This window comes from Mytilus galloprovincialis, chromosome 1 (genome assembly GCF_965363235.1).
Source record: "Mytilus galloprovincialis chromosome 1, xbMytGall1.hap1.1, whole genome shotgun sequence".
In the NCBI taxonomy this organism is placed as follows: Eukaryota; Metazoa; Mollusca; class Bivalvia; order Mytilida; family Mytilidae; genus Mytilus; species Mytilus galloprovincialis.
In genome coordinates, this window is record NC_134838.1 from 52412813 (window position 1) to 52424246 (window position 11434).

General features: G+C 30.5%; 2 long non-coding RNA genes across 2 annotated transcripts; both read left to right on the top strand.

Moving 5' to 3' along the window:
- Positions 1-820: 820 nt before the first annotated feature.
- On the top strand, positions 821-2706 carry LOC143080690 (uncharacterized). Its single transcript, XR_012979779.1, has 3 exons — positions 821-876; positions 1456-1515; positions 2567-2706. It is a non-coding gene; the product is annotated as an uncharacterized LOC143080690 (long non-coding RNA).
- A 6354-nt stretch (positions 2707-9060) lies between these two features.
- Positions 9061-11222, top strand: LOC143077921 (uncharacterized). The gene is made up of 3 exons (XR_012978958.1): positions 9061-9171; positions 9597-9656; positions 10685-11222. It is a non-coding gene; the product is annotated as an uncharacterized LOC143077921 (long non-coding RNA).
- Positions 11223-11434: the final 212 nt, after the last annotated feature.

Genomic DNA, 11434 nt, shown 5'->3' on the forward strand with positions numbered 1-11434 from the left:
GTGGTATGTTTGCCAATGAGACAACTATCCACAAGACACCAAATGACACATGTTATGAGGGTTTTTAATGCTATCTGTTCTTGGTCGACGTCTACAATCCCAAGTAAAAGTATGCCTTATCTGCTCTTTAGTTGGGTTGTTGTCTCTTTGACATTTTCCAAATCTCCATCCTCAATTTTACTTATTAGCTAAGAGGACGGTTCTGAATGACATACCGGAGTAACGAAGTTTAAGTTGAATATACCAGTGAGTTTCAGATAAATAAGATTCTTCAGTTTCTATAAATTGTATTTAAAAGTTATTTAATCTTACTAAACCCTAACAATTATAGATACTCTCAAGTTTTGTGACATTTTAGGATTGTTTCATAAAATGTGTAAAACTTGACAAAAAATATAGAAATAATCTCCGACTTCGTTTAATAAAATCAAATTCAGAGAAGAATGATTTTTTACTCAAACTTATGGTTCATCTATCATTAAAGACCACAATATTTTAATACATGTTATCCTATGACAAACATCCTGATATATTAGCTATGGTTTATTATCTCAACCTTTGCAATATATTTTTTTCAATTTAAAAGAAGTTTTTCAAATGGATATTTAACAAAACAAAAATTATTGTGGTAAAGCGATACAGGAGACTGAGGTTAACGTTTTTAACAAATAAACCCAATGCAAGTATGACATTTAGAACTTGATTGATAACCATATTTACAAGTATTGCGAAACTTACGTCACATTTGCACTGAACCATTTATTTCCTCTATTACAGTATATTTCCTCCTATAAAGTGAAGATAAGATATAGATAAATAAAAGACTTCACAAAACATTTCTGTAAACCCTTAAATATAAATACGAATACATTCAAGGTAAGTTATATGTTTATAATAAATATTATTTTTCAAAATATTATACATAATATTCTAATATATGCAATTAATGGTTAAGTATGAAAAACAATAATGTCTATCTTGTTAAAAATAATAGATCATCAGTATGAGATATATGAATAAGGATGTAATTATGATTTGAGCTTGAAATATTTCTATGAACGTCAAATCATCTACAATATCGATAAAGAAAACTAGTCTGTACATACAAAAGATACAAGAACTGTCCTATCGGGCTTTGCTCATTGTTGAAGGCCGTACAGTGACCTATAGTTGTTAATGTCTTTGTCATTTTGATCTGTTATGGACAGTTGTCTCATTGGCAATGATACCACATCTTTTTTATATACTAATTAGTAAAAACAAATCGAGTATGAACAGATTAATGTTTTTTTTAATTATATGATGTATTTTTATCATACATTTTTCATGTCGATTCCTGCTGATAAGTTTTTCAACTCTCGTTTAAGGCATCAGATGTACTGGTAGACAAATTATTCATTTTAGTAACCTTTTTAAAACAATAAAATTTAGTTTTTGTTTTAATTTGCATTCTAGGTATAATGGAAGGGAAAGCTGTTATCATTTTCTTTGGCTTTATAGCATGTGCTTTTGCTGGTATGTATATTATAACGCATATTTTTTCATCGTTTAAATCAGGATTTATACAAAGGATAGTCATGAGCAAACATTTTTAAAACTTTACAGACCAAATATTTGAGAACAAACAATCAAAAGATTCTTTAAAAAATGATTAAATACATGAATGTTAAAATTAACTTACAAACAATGATACATCGTTTCAACACTTGGCTTATACGTTTACCATTCCTCATACGGAAACAAATCGCAGAAAACAAGGAAATTTGAAATCATTTAAAAATAAAAATTGTAACAGGAAAATCAAAAATGACGGATACATAACATAAGAATACCTATCATATTGTATTTAAAGCACAAACATGTTTTACGATTGGTGTAAGTAAATAAGAACAGCGGTTTTTGACTTGGATCTTGATATTATTTTAAATGAGGATTTATACAAAGGAATAAGCCATGAGCAAACATTATTAAAACATTACAACCCAAATATTTGAAAAACAAACAATTAAAAGATTCTTTAAAGAAATTTATTAGATACATGAATGTTAGATTTAATATGGAATCAGTGATACATCGTTTCGACACTTTTTGAAATAATTTAAGAATAAAAATTGTAGCAGGCAAAGCGAAGTGACGAATACATCACATAAGAATACCTTATATATTATATTTAAAGCAAAAACATGTTTACGATCGGTGTAAGTAAATTAGAACAGCAGTTTTTGACTTGGAAATATAGTTAATAGAACAAAGAGTAAAAAAAAAACCACCTAATGTTGGGTTATTGTTAAGAAAATACAAAAAATACTCTCACTACTAACGATAAAATCGTGAAAGCACTTATACTACATGCAATATTTATATCAGTAATACATTCTATAAAAAACGTTTTGGTTGTAAAACAAATATTGAAACCGAATAATATTTATAATCTGAACTACATCATTGTTTAGTCTTATGTAGACAAAATGCGCGTCTGTCCTATCAAATTATAAACCTGGTACCTTTCATTTTTTCGAATAATAATTCATATTTCAACATTTCTAATTAAAATTTATTATTACAGTATATTCACCCAAAGGCGGGAAAGCTTGTGAAATTGAATGCTCCAGTCATTCAGAATGTCTAGATGGATACAAATGCCAAACCGAAGGATGTGATCGTATGTGCAGACCTGGAAGAGTAATTTTATCAAATGCAGTTGTCGGATCAGACATTATTTCAGCTGGATGCGTTCAGAGATGTATGGACCGAGGTGGGCAAGGTTGCAGAAGTCTTTGTCAGCGTAGTGGAAATTTATTATCAGGAGGCCAAATCATTCGTAGTGGTTCCGTAGACAGTAGATTCAATGATGCCTTAGTAGACTCTATTCGGTCAGATAGTCTTGTTAGACATACCTCGTCAGTAGGTGATTCTATTCGATCAGGTAGTCTTGTTAGACATATCTCGCCAGTAGGTGATTCTATTCGCTCAGATAGTCTTCTTGGACGTATCTCACCAGTAGGTGATTCTATTCGGTCAGGTAGTCTTGTTAGACATATCTCGCCAGTAGGTGGTTCTATTCGGTCAGGTAGTGTTCTTGGACGTATCTCGCAAGTTGATTCAATTTTACATAAAGCCTGTCAAAATACATGCATTTCACGAGGCTGCAACTTCAACGAAGAATGTGTCACACGAGATGGATGTTCTGTATGTGTTCGTGCCAAGACCTACGCATAAGATAAGACAACAGATGAAAAAATATTTTGTGCAATATTTAAATGATAGTTATCCATGTATTGTGATATTTTATAATTTTGTTTTGATACACAAATAAAGTATTTATTATAACAGAGTCTATTTTAATTTTTTGTCTTTGATTCACAGCTGCCTCTCACACATGTTTAACAACAAAATCGGTAATAAATCGTAACCTTAGAAAGCTTCTAACAAAAATATAAGACACATCAGTTAAGCCTTCTATAATTCTAATCATTATGACTGAAAAAAGAATTTCGCATGTGCACCAGAATATATAGCAAAGAACTAATTGCAATATATTTCAATTAACTGAATTATTTTTGATCATTTCTGTAATAAAATAATACTACTATTGATTAAAAAGTGTTTCGTGGAATGAGTGTAAAAATAAAATACAAAAACAAATTTTAATTCTAAGGAAATTAAAAACGAAAAGTCTCTTCAAACAATTCAAACGAATGAAAACAGCTGTCCTTGTCCTGACTTAGTACAGGAGATTCCTTCTGAAGAAAATAATAGATTGCACTTGAGTTGTTATAGATAGCTAGAACTCTGACATGTTTGGCAGTGGCACAAAATTCCGTTATATTGACAATATTGTGTGAATAAAACAAGCAGACATAAAAGATAACCGTTATTATTAGAAAAAGAAACAAATACCTCAATATCTCAATAAACAAAAATGAAATTGCATATAGAAAATACTTACAGGCAAAAAATGAAAGATAGAAAAAGATGACTATAGCACAATATCACAGTGGTGGAATGTAGTGCCAAGCCAAAAGCATATAAACGAAAATTGATAAAACAGTCAAGGTAAATACCTTAGATAGATAAATACTATAAAATATGTTGAAAGAGAGGCAAATAATACTTAATGGACATTTAAACTAAAAATCGAAAATAATCTGAAAAAGACATTGATAAAATACAAAAAGGACAAACAAACAAACAACATAGAAAACCAAAAACTGTGCAGCACGAGCGTTACCAACAGTTGGGTAATCTCAGGTGCTCCGGAAGGGTAAGCAGATCTTGCTCTACATGTGACACTTGTAAAATTTCGCATGTTAGTAGAAATCCGATGATTTGTCTAACTCGATAGGTCACATACCAAACATACTATCAGCAAAACGGCCACTATATTTTGTACATGGAATGAATGCAAAGTTTAAATTTTGGAGTTAAGTGTGACGTCTATTTCACTGAACTAGATCACAATTTTATTCAGAGGCCTTATGAGCACCACTTCACTGTCGTCGCCTTAATACCATGGTTAATAAGGACATTGCTTAAATTAAAAAATATATATATTTATTCGTTATTCAGATTGAGGCAATTTCTTTTTTTAAAAAAAACCGCTTATTAGTTGTTTACCATATCAATGTATTATAATCACTACTCTGACCTCTGTAGCATTTAAGGGTAGTCGATTCCTTTAGTGTATTTATTATTATACAATGAGTTTTTGATAAAACGTTAACACTATATTTTTTCTCAAAATATCATTTATTGAAAAAAGGTTGTCTTCGTCCATCTTGGATTTTAAAATACCAGAAAACCATCGATCTTGATCTTTAAGTGAATAAGGTAATTTATGTGTAGGAATTTTCATTGAAATAAAGAAAATGACACATTTTATAATTTTAATAATTGTATTTACAAAAAAAAAAAACAGAATACTTTTGTTAAATTTTTTTTTCCAACTTTGCTTCATAAGGAGAGGCAACTCAAATGTATGGGTTAATAATTCAGATAAAGTTACTTCTACAATAGAATGTGTTAGGAATTTACCTATTTCATTATGCAGCAAACAAACCTCTAAACCATTTTTCTTGTTTTTTTTTTGGTTTTCTATGCATAATCTATTCAAAATCTGTCAAATTTGCACAACCTGTAGCGTGGAAACAAGCCCCGTGATCCATTCTTTTTATATCTGTTTTTCAAAAAGCATGATTTAAACTACATTTTGGCAAAGTATTAAAACATTCTATGGATTATAATTTAGACACCCCATCTACCTTAAACTAGAAACTGTAATTAAAATGTAACGTTTAAACTTAAAATGATTTAACACTTAACTTTAATAATAGTGGAAATTATCCGATAAACCTCTTAAAAATACCAACACTGAAAGACCGAAAATGAGGATAAAAAATATTATAAAGAAAGATGATGTTTGTTAACAAACATTATCTGTAATCCATTCCTTGCTGTATTTGGCAAATTGTATAGAAATTGTTCGTTCTCTATGCTCTTAAACTTTTTACTTTATTTGGCTTATTTTTTTTTATTCGAACGTCACTGATGAGTCTTTTGTAGACGAAATGCGCATTGGGCGCACATATAAAATTTCTATCCTGGTATCTATGATGAGATAGTTTGCATTAATCTCGTATTGTTTTTGATGTGTTTTGTCATTTGAACTTTGCCATGTTAAGGGACTTATCGAAATGATCTCCCTCGGAGTTCAGTATTTTTGTGATTTGACTTTTTTTGTGTAACAGTGTAAGAAAGTATGAATTAATTTGATTTGCTTATCCAACCTCATAAGACGATATTACGGCATTTTCATTTGCTTTTAGTTAGGTACGAGATCACTTTAAAATGTTAAGAAGATGTATTTTTGTTAATGGCAACTGCATGAACAGATATATGTGATTTCTTCAAAAATATACAAAACACTCACACCTTTTACATGACAATCTTCTTTTTATCAATTTTTGTTACATTCTGAAGCGTACAAAAAGTCTTTAAATGTCTGACGTTAAAGTTTTACACAGGAAAAGGACATATTATGTCATACTAGAATTTGCAAAAAATTAGATCAACAATTCGCGAAATTTTTAATTTAATCAAATGATAGTGTTGACCATTGAGAAATAGGTTAAACAACTTGAAATAAATGGATATCGCTTTATATCACTCTCATCAAGTATTCTAATGGTAATAATAAACTCGCCGAAGGCTTGTTAATTGTCCTTTTGAAATTCGATAACTCAAATTGACGTCAAGCGATTATCCATTCTCACTGGTTATGAAACCTTTAATTAGAGCATTCTTTAAATAACAGGTATGGTTTTAATTTTAAAGATGCTCTTATTTCCTCTCAAAATTTGTATCTATTCCTTTAAAGTACTTAACATAAAAAAGAACATGTGGTGTGTTTGCCAATGAGACAACTCTCCACAACAAACAAAATGACGCAGACTTTAACGACTATAGGTCACCGTACTGTCTTCAACAATGAGCAAAGCGCATACTACATAGTCAGTTATAAATCGCCCTGAAATAACAAATTAATGTAAAAAAAATTCAAACGAGGAAACTAACGGCCTAATTTTTGTAAAACATGGGAACGAAAAACAAATATTTAACTCATCAACAAAAGGAGAGGGACGAAAGATACCAAAGGGACAGTCAAACTCATAAATCTAAAACAAACAGACAACGCCATGGCTAAAAATGAAAAAGACAAACAAAAAACACATGACACAACATAGAAAACTAAAGAATAAACAACACGAACCCCCAAAAAAACTAGGGGTGATCTCAAGGGTAAGCAGATCCTGCTCCACATGTGGCACCCGTCGTGTTGCTTATGTGATAATAAATCCGCTAAATAGTCTTAATTCGGTAGGTCACATTCATGAAAGGGGAGGGGATTGTAGTTACGACGTAAGGAACATATCCGATATCATTTGTGAAACGGTTATTCCATAACGGTCAACCAACTCGTGATAGCGTCCGTAAAATTTACGAAGGGATGATTTCAACTTCACCATTTGGAACTCTTGGTTTAATAGTTTCCTTGTGAGCAGCAACCCTCTATCAAGAAAGTCACGATAGGAAATGCAAGCACGGGAAGATCGTATCAATTGGGAGATATATACCCCGTATGCAGGTGCTGCTGGAATGTTGCTACTTAGAAATGGAAAGTTCACAATTGGAAAGCTGAAATCATCTCTTTTGTCGTAAAGTTTTGTTTTCAACCGACCCTCATTGTCAATTTCTAGATGTAAGTCAATGTATTGTCTTATATACAAGATATTGTCTTATATGTGTAAAACTTGACAAAAAACATAGCAATTATCTCCGACTTCGTTTAATTAAATCAAATTCAGAATAGAATGATTTTTACCCACACCAATGGTTCATCTATTTTTAAAAAGTCAAATTCAGAGAAGAATGATTTTTACGCAAACTTACGGTCAACAACTGACAATCACTGAATTGAATTACAAGCTCATGATTTGGGACAGGCATATACATACATATGTGGCGGGGTTAAACATGATAGCGGGATCCAAACCCTCCCCAAACCTGGAACAGTCACGTAACAGTACAACATAAGAACAAATTATAAAAAAGGTCATCAGATGGATACAAATAAAAATATTATAAAATAAAACGGTTATGTTTTACCATATCACGTGATTACATAACTTTGAAATCATGTTGGATTTCGTAAAATTTCAGACATTTTTATATCTTAAAATTACATTTATAACTTTTTTTTTACTTCATTAATACATACTTGATGCTGTCAAGTTTTGTGAATTTTTAGGATTGTGTCATACAATGTGTGAAACTTGACAAAAAACACAGAAATTTTCTCCGACTTCGTTTAATTTAATCAAATTCAGAATAGAATGATTTTTACCCACACCGATGGTTCATCTATTTAAAAAAAATCAAATTCAGAGAAGAATGATTTTTACGCAATCTTATGGTTCATTTATCTTTAAAGGGGCACTAGCTACGAGATATATAAAAAATCTAAAGTTTGATTTTTTTTCTGTTTAATCAATAAAAAAAGTGAAATAGTGAAATAGCAATTCGCTTTTTGCAGCCAAAAATGTTCAATTTTGTCAAATTACGTTAGGAAACATTGATAATTAGTAATTCACTTGAAGTGAATGAGTCGACCTCTTTAAATCCGTATTCATGTGAACTTCAATTTAACCCCTAGCTAGAGATTGACAACGCATGCATTGTACGTCTACTGGTTATTTAAAGAAAAAGAATGTCAACAATGAAAGTGAAACTACGATCAATCATTTGATTACTAATTCGATGCACATGAAATCATTCTTATACGGTTAAAAACAATGAGAAATACATGTATCTATTTTTAATCTATAAAATAAAATCAAACAGACCTATAAAAATCCAATTGCACGTGTTGGTTTAATCTATTCATATCTTTATTTATGTTTACATCGCTTATACGGTCATCTGAGGTCAAATCGATAGTTAATTAGATGGCGTCTGAACTAAAATACACACGAAACGAACCTATATATTATCTACCCCATGCTCTGTAAACTGTTTATTTTAGACTTTTGATAGTTTGGATAAATATTTTACATTGTTATAAATCAAATATGAGAATTTGTGTCAAATTAGTGACAATGAATTTGACGGCTAGTGCCCCTTTAAAGACCATAATATTTAAATGCATGTTTTTCCATGACAAACATCCTGACATATTCGCTATGGTTTAACATCATAACCATTGCAATATAGTTTTTTTTTCAAGTTAATAGACGTCTCTTAAATGAATATTTAAACAAAAAAATATGCAGAAAAAATAAACAAACCGCATTCAAGCATTTTTTGTTTTAATTTCAACAACATGTTCTGACCAAACCGATATAACTTAAAATATTTTTTGGTTGTGGTTAGGCCATACGGGAGACTGCGGTTAAAGGTTTTAACAGATAAATTCAATGTAAGTATGACATTTAAAACTTGATTAATGAACATATTTACAAGTATTGCGAAACTTACGTCACACCTGCACTGAACCATTCATTTCCTCTATTACAGTTTATTTCCTCATATGGAGTGTATATAAGACAGAAATAAATTGAAAACTTATCAAAACATTTCTGTACACCGTTAAATAACGATACGCATATATTCAAGGTAAGTTATATTTCTATAATGAATTTATTTTTCAAAATATAATAGATTATATTTTAATATATGCAATTAATGTTTAATTTAAAGAACACCAACGTCTATCTTGTTAAAACAATAGATTCGCAGTATGAGATATATGAATAATGATGCAATTATGATTTAAGCATGAAATATTTCTAGGAACGTCAAATCATCTAAAATCACGGATTCAAAAGATATAAGAATAGTCCCAATCAGTTAAAAACAATTCGAGTATTAACAGATCAATGTCTTTTTCGTAATCATAGATTTTCCATGGTGAACCCTACAGATACATTTTGCAGTCCTCGTTTCAGGCCAAAAAAATAGTGGTAAAATTAATTTTTCATTTTTAGTAATATTTTCAAACCAATCAATTTTAGTTGCATTTGTTTTAATATTCATTTTAGGTATAATGGAAGGGAAAGCTGTTATCATTTTCTTTGGCTTTATAGCATGTGCTTTTGCTGGTATGTATTTTATGACGTTATATATTTTTATTATTATTTAGATGAGAATTTATACAAAGGAATAAGTCATGAGCAAACATTTTTTAAACTTTACAGACCAAATTTTTGAAAACAAACTATCCAAAGATTCTTTAAAAAATGATTAAAATACCTGAATGTTTCAACACTTGGCTTATACGTTTACCATTCCTCATAAGGAAACAAATCGCAGAAAACAAGGAAATTTGAAATCATTTAAGGATAAAAATTGTAAAAGGAAAATCAAAAATGACGGATACATAACATAAGAATACCTATCATATTATATTTAAAACGCAAACATGTTTTACGATTGGTGTAAGTAAATTAGAACAGCGGTTTTTGACTTAGATATTGACTTGATATTATTCAAATGAAGATTTATACAAAGGAAGAAGTCATGAGCAAACATTATTAAAACATTACAACCCAAATATTTGAAAATGAAACAATCAAAAGATTCTTTAAAGAAGTTTATTAAATACATGAATGTTAGAATTAACATACAAAAACTGATACATCATTTCGACACTTTTTGAAATCATTTAAGAATAAAAATTGTAGCAGGCAAAGCGAAAATGACGAATACATAACATGAGAATACCTTATATATTGTATTTAAAGCACAAACATGTTTACAATTGGTGTAAGTAAATTAGAACAGCGGTTTTTGACTTGGAAATATAGTTAATAGAACATAGAGTAAAAACAAAAACACCTAATGTTTGTCATTGTTAAGAAAATACAAAAAATACTCACTTCTAACGATAAAACCGTGAAAGTATTTATACTATATGTAATATTTATATAAGTAATACATTCTTTAAAAAACACTTTGGTTGTAAAACAAATATTGAAACCGAATAATACTATAATCTGTTCTACATCACTGTTTGGATTTATGTAGACAAAATGCGCGTCTGTCTTATCAAATTAAAAGCCTGGTACCTTTCATTTTTTCGAATGAAAATTCATATTTCAGCATTTCTAATCAATATTTATTATTACAGTATATTCACCCAAAGGCAGGAAAGCTTGTGAAATTGAATGATCTAGTCATTCAGAATGTCTAGATGGATACAAATGCCAAACCGAAGGATGTGATCGTATGTGCAGACCTGGAAGAGTAATCTTATCAAATGCAGTTGTCGGATCAGACATTATTTCAGCTGGATGCGTTCAGAGATGTATGGACCGAGGTGGGCTAAGTTGCAGAAGTCTTTGTCAGCGTAGTGGAAATTTATTATCAGGAGGCCAAATCATTCGTAGTGGTTCCTTAGACAGTAGATTCAATGATGCCTTAGTAGATTCTATTCGGTCAGATAGTCTTGTTAGACATACCTCGTCAGTAGGTGATTCTATTCGATCAGGTAGTCTTGTTAGACATATCTCGCCAGTAGGTGATTCTATTCGCTCAGATAGTCTTCTTGGACGTATCTCATCAGTAGGTGATTCTATTCGATCAGGTGGTCTTGTTAGACATATCTCGCCAGTAGGTGATTCTATTCGGTCAGGTAGTCTTCTTGGACGTATCTCGCAAGTTGGTTCAATTGTAAATAAAGGCTGTCAAAATACATGCATTTCACGAGGCTGCAACTTCAACGAGGAATGTGTCACACGAGATGGATGTTCTGTATGTGTTCGTGCCAAGACCTACGCATAAGATAAGACAACAGATGACATAATATATTGTGCAATATTTAAATGATAGTTATCCATGTATTGTGATATTTTATAATTTTGTTTTGATACACAAATAA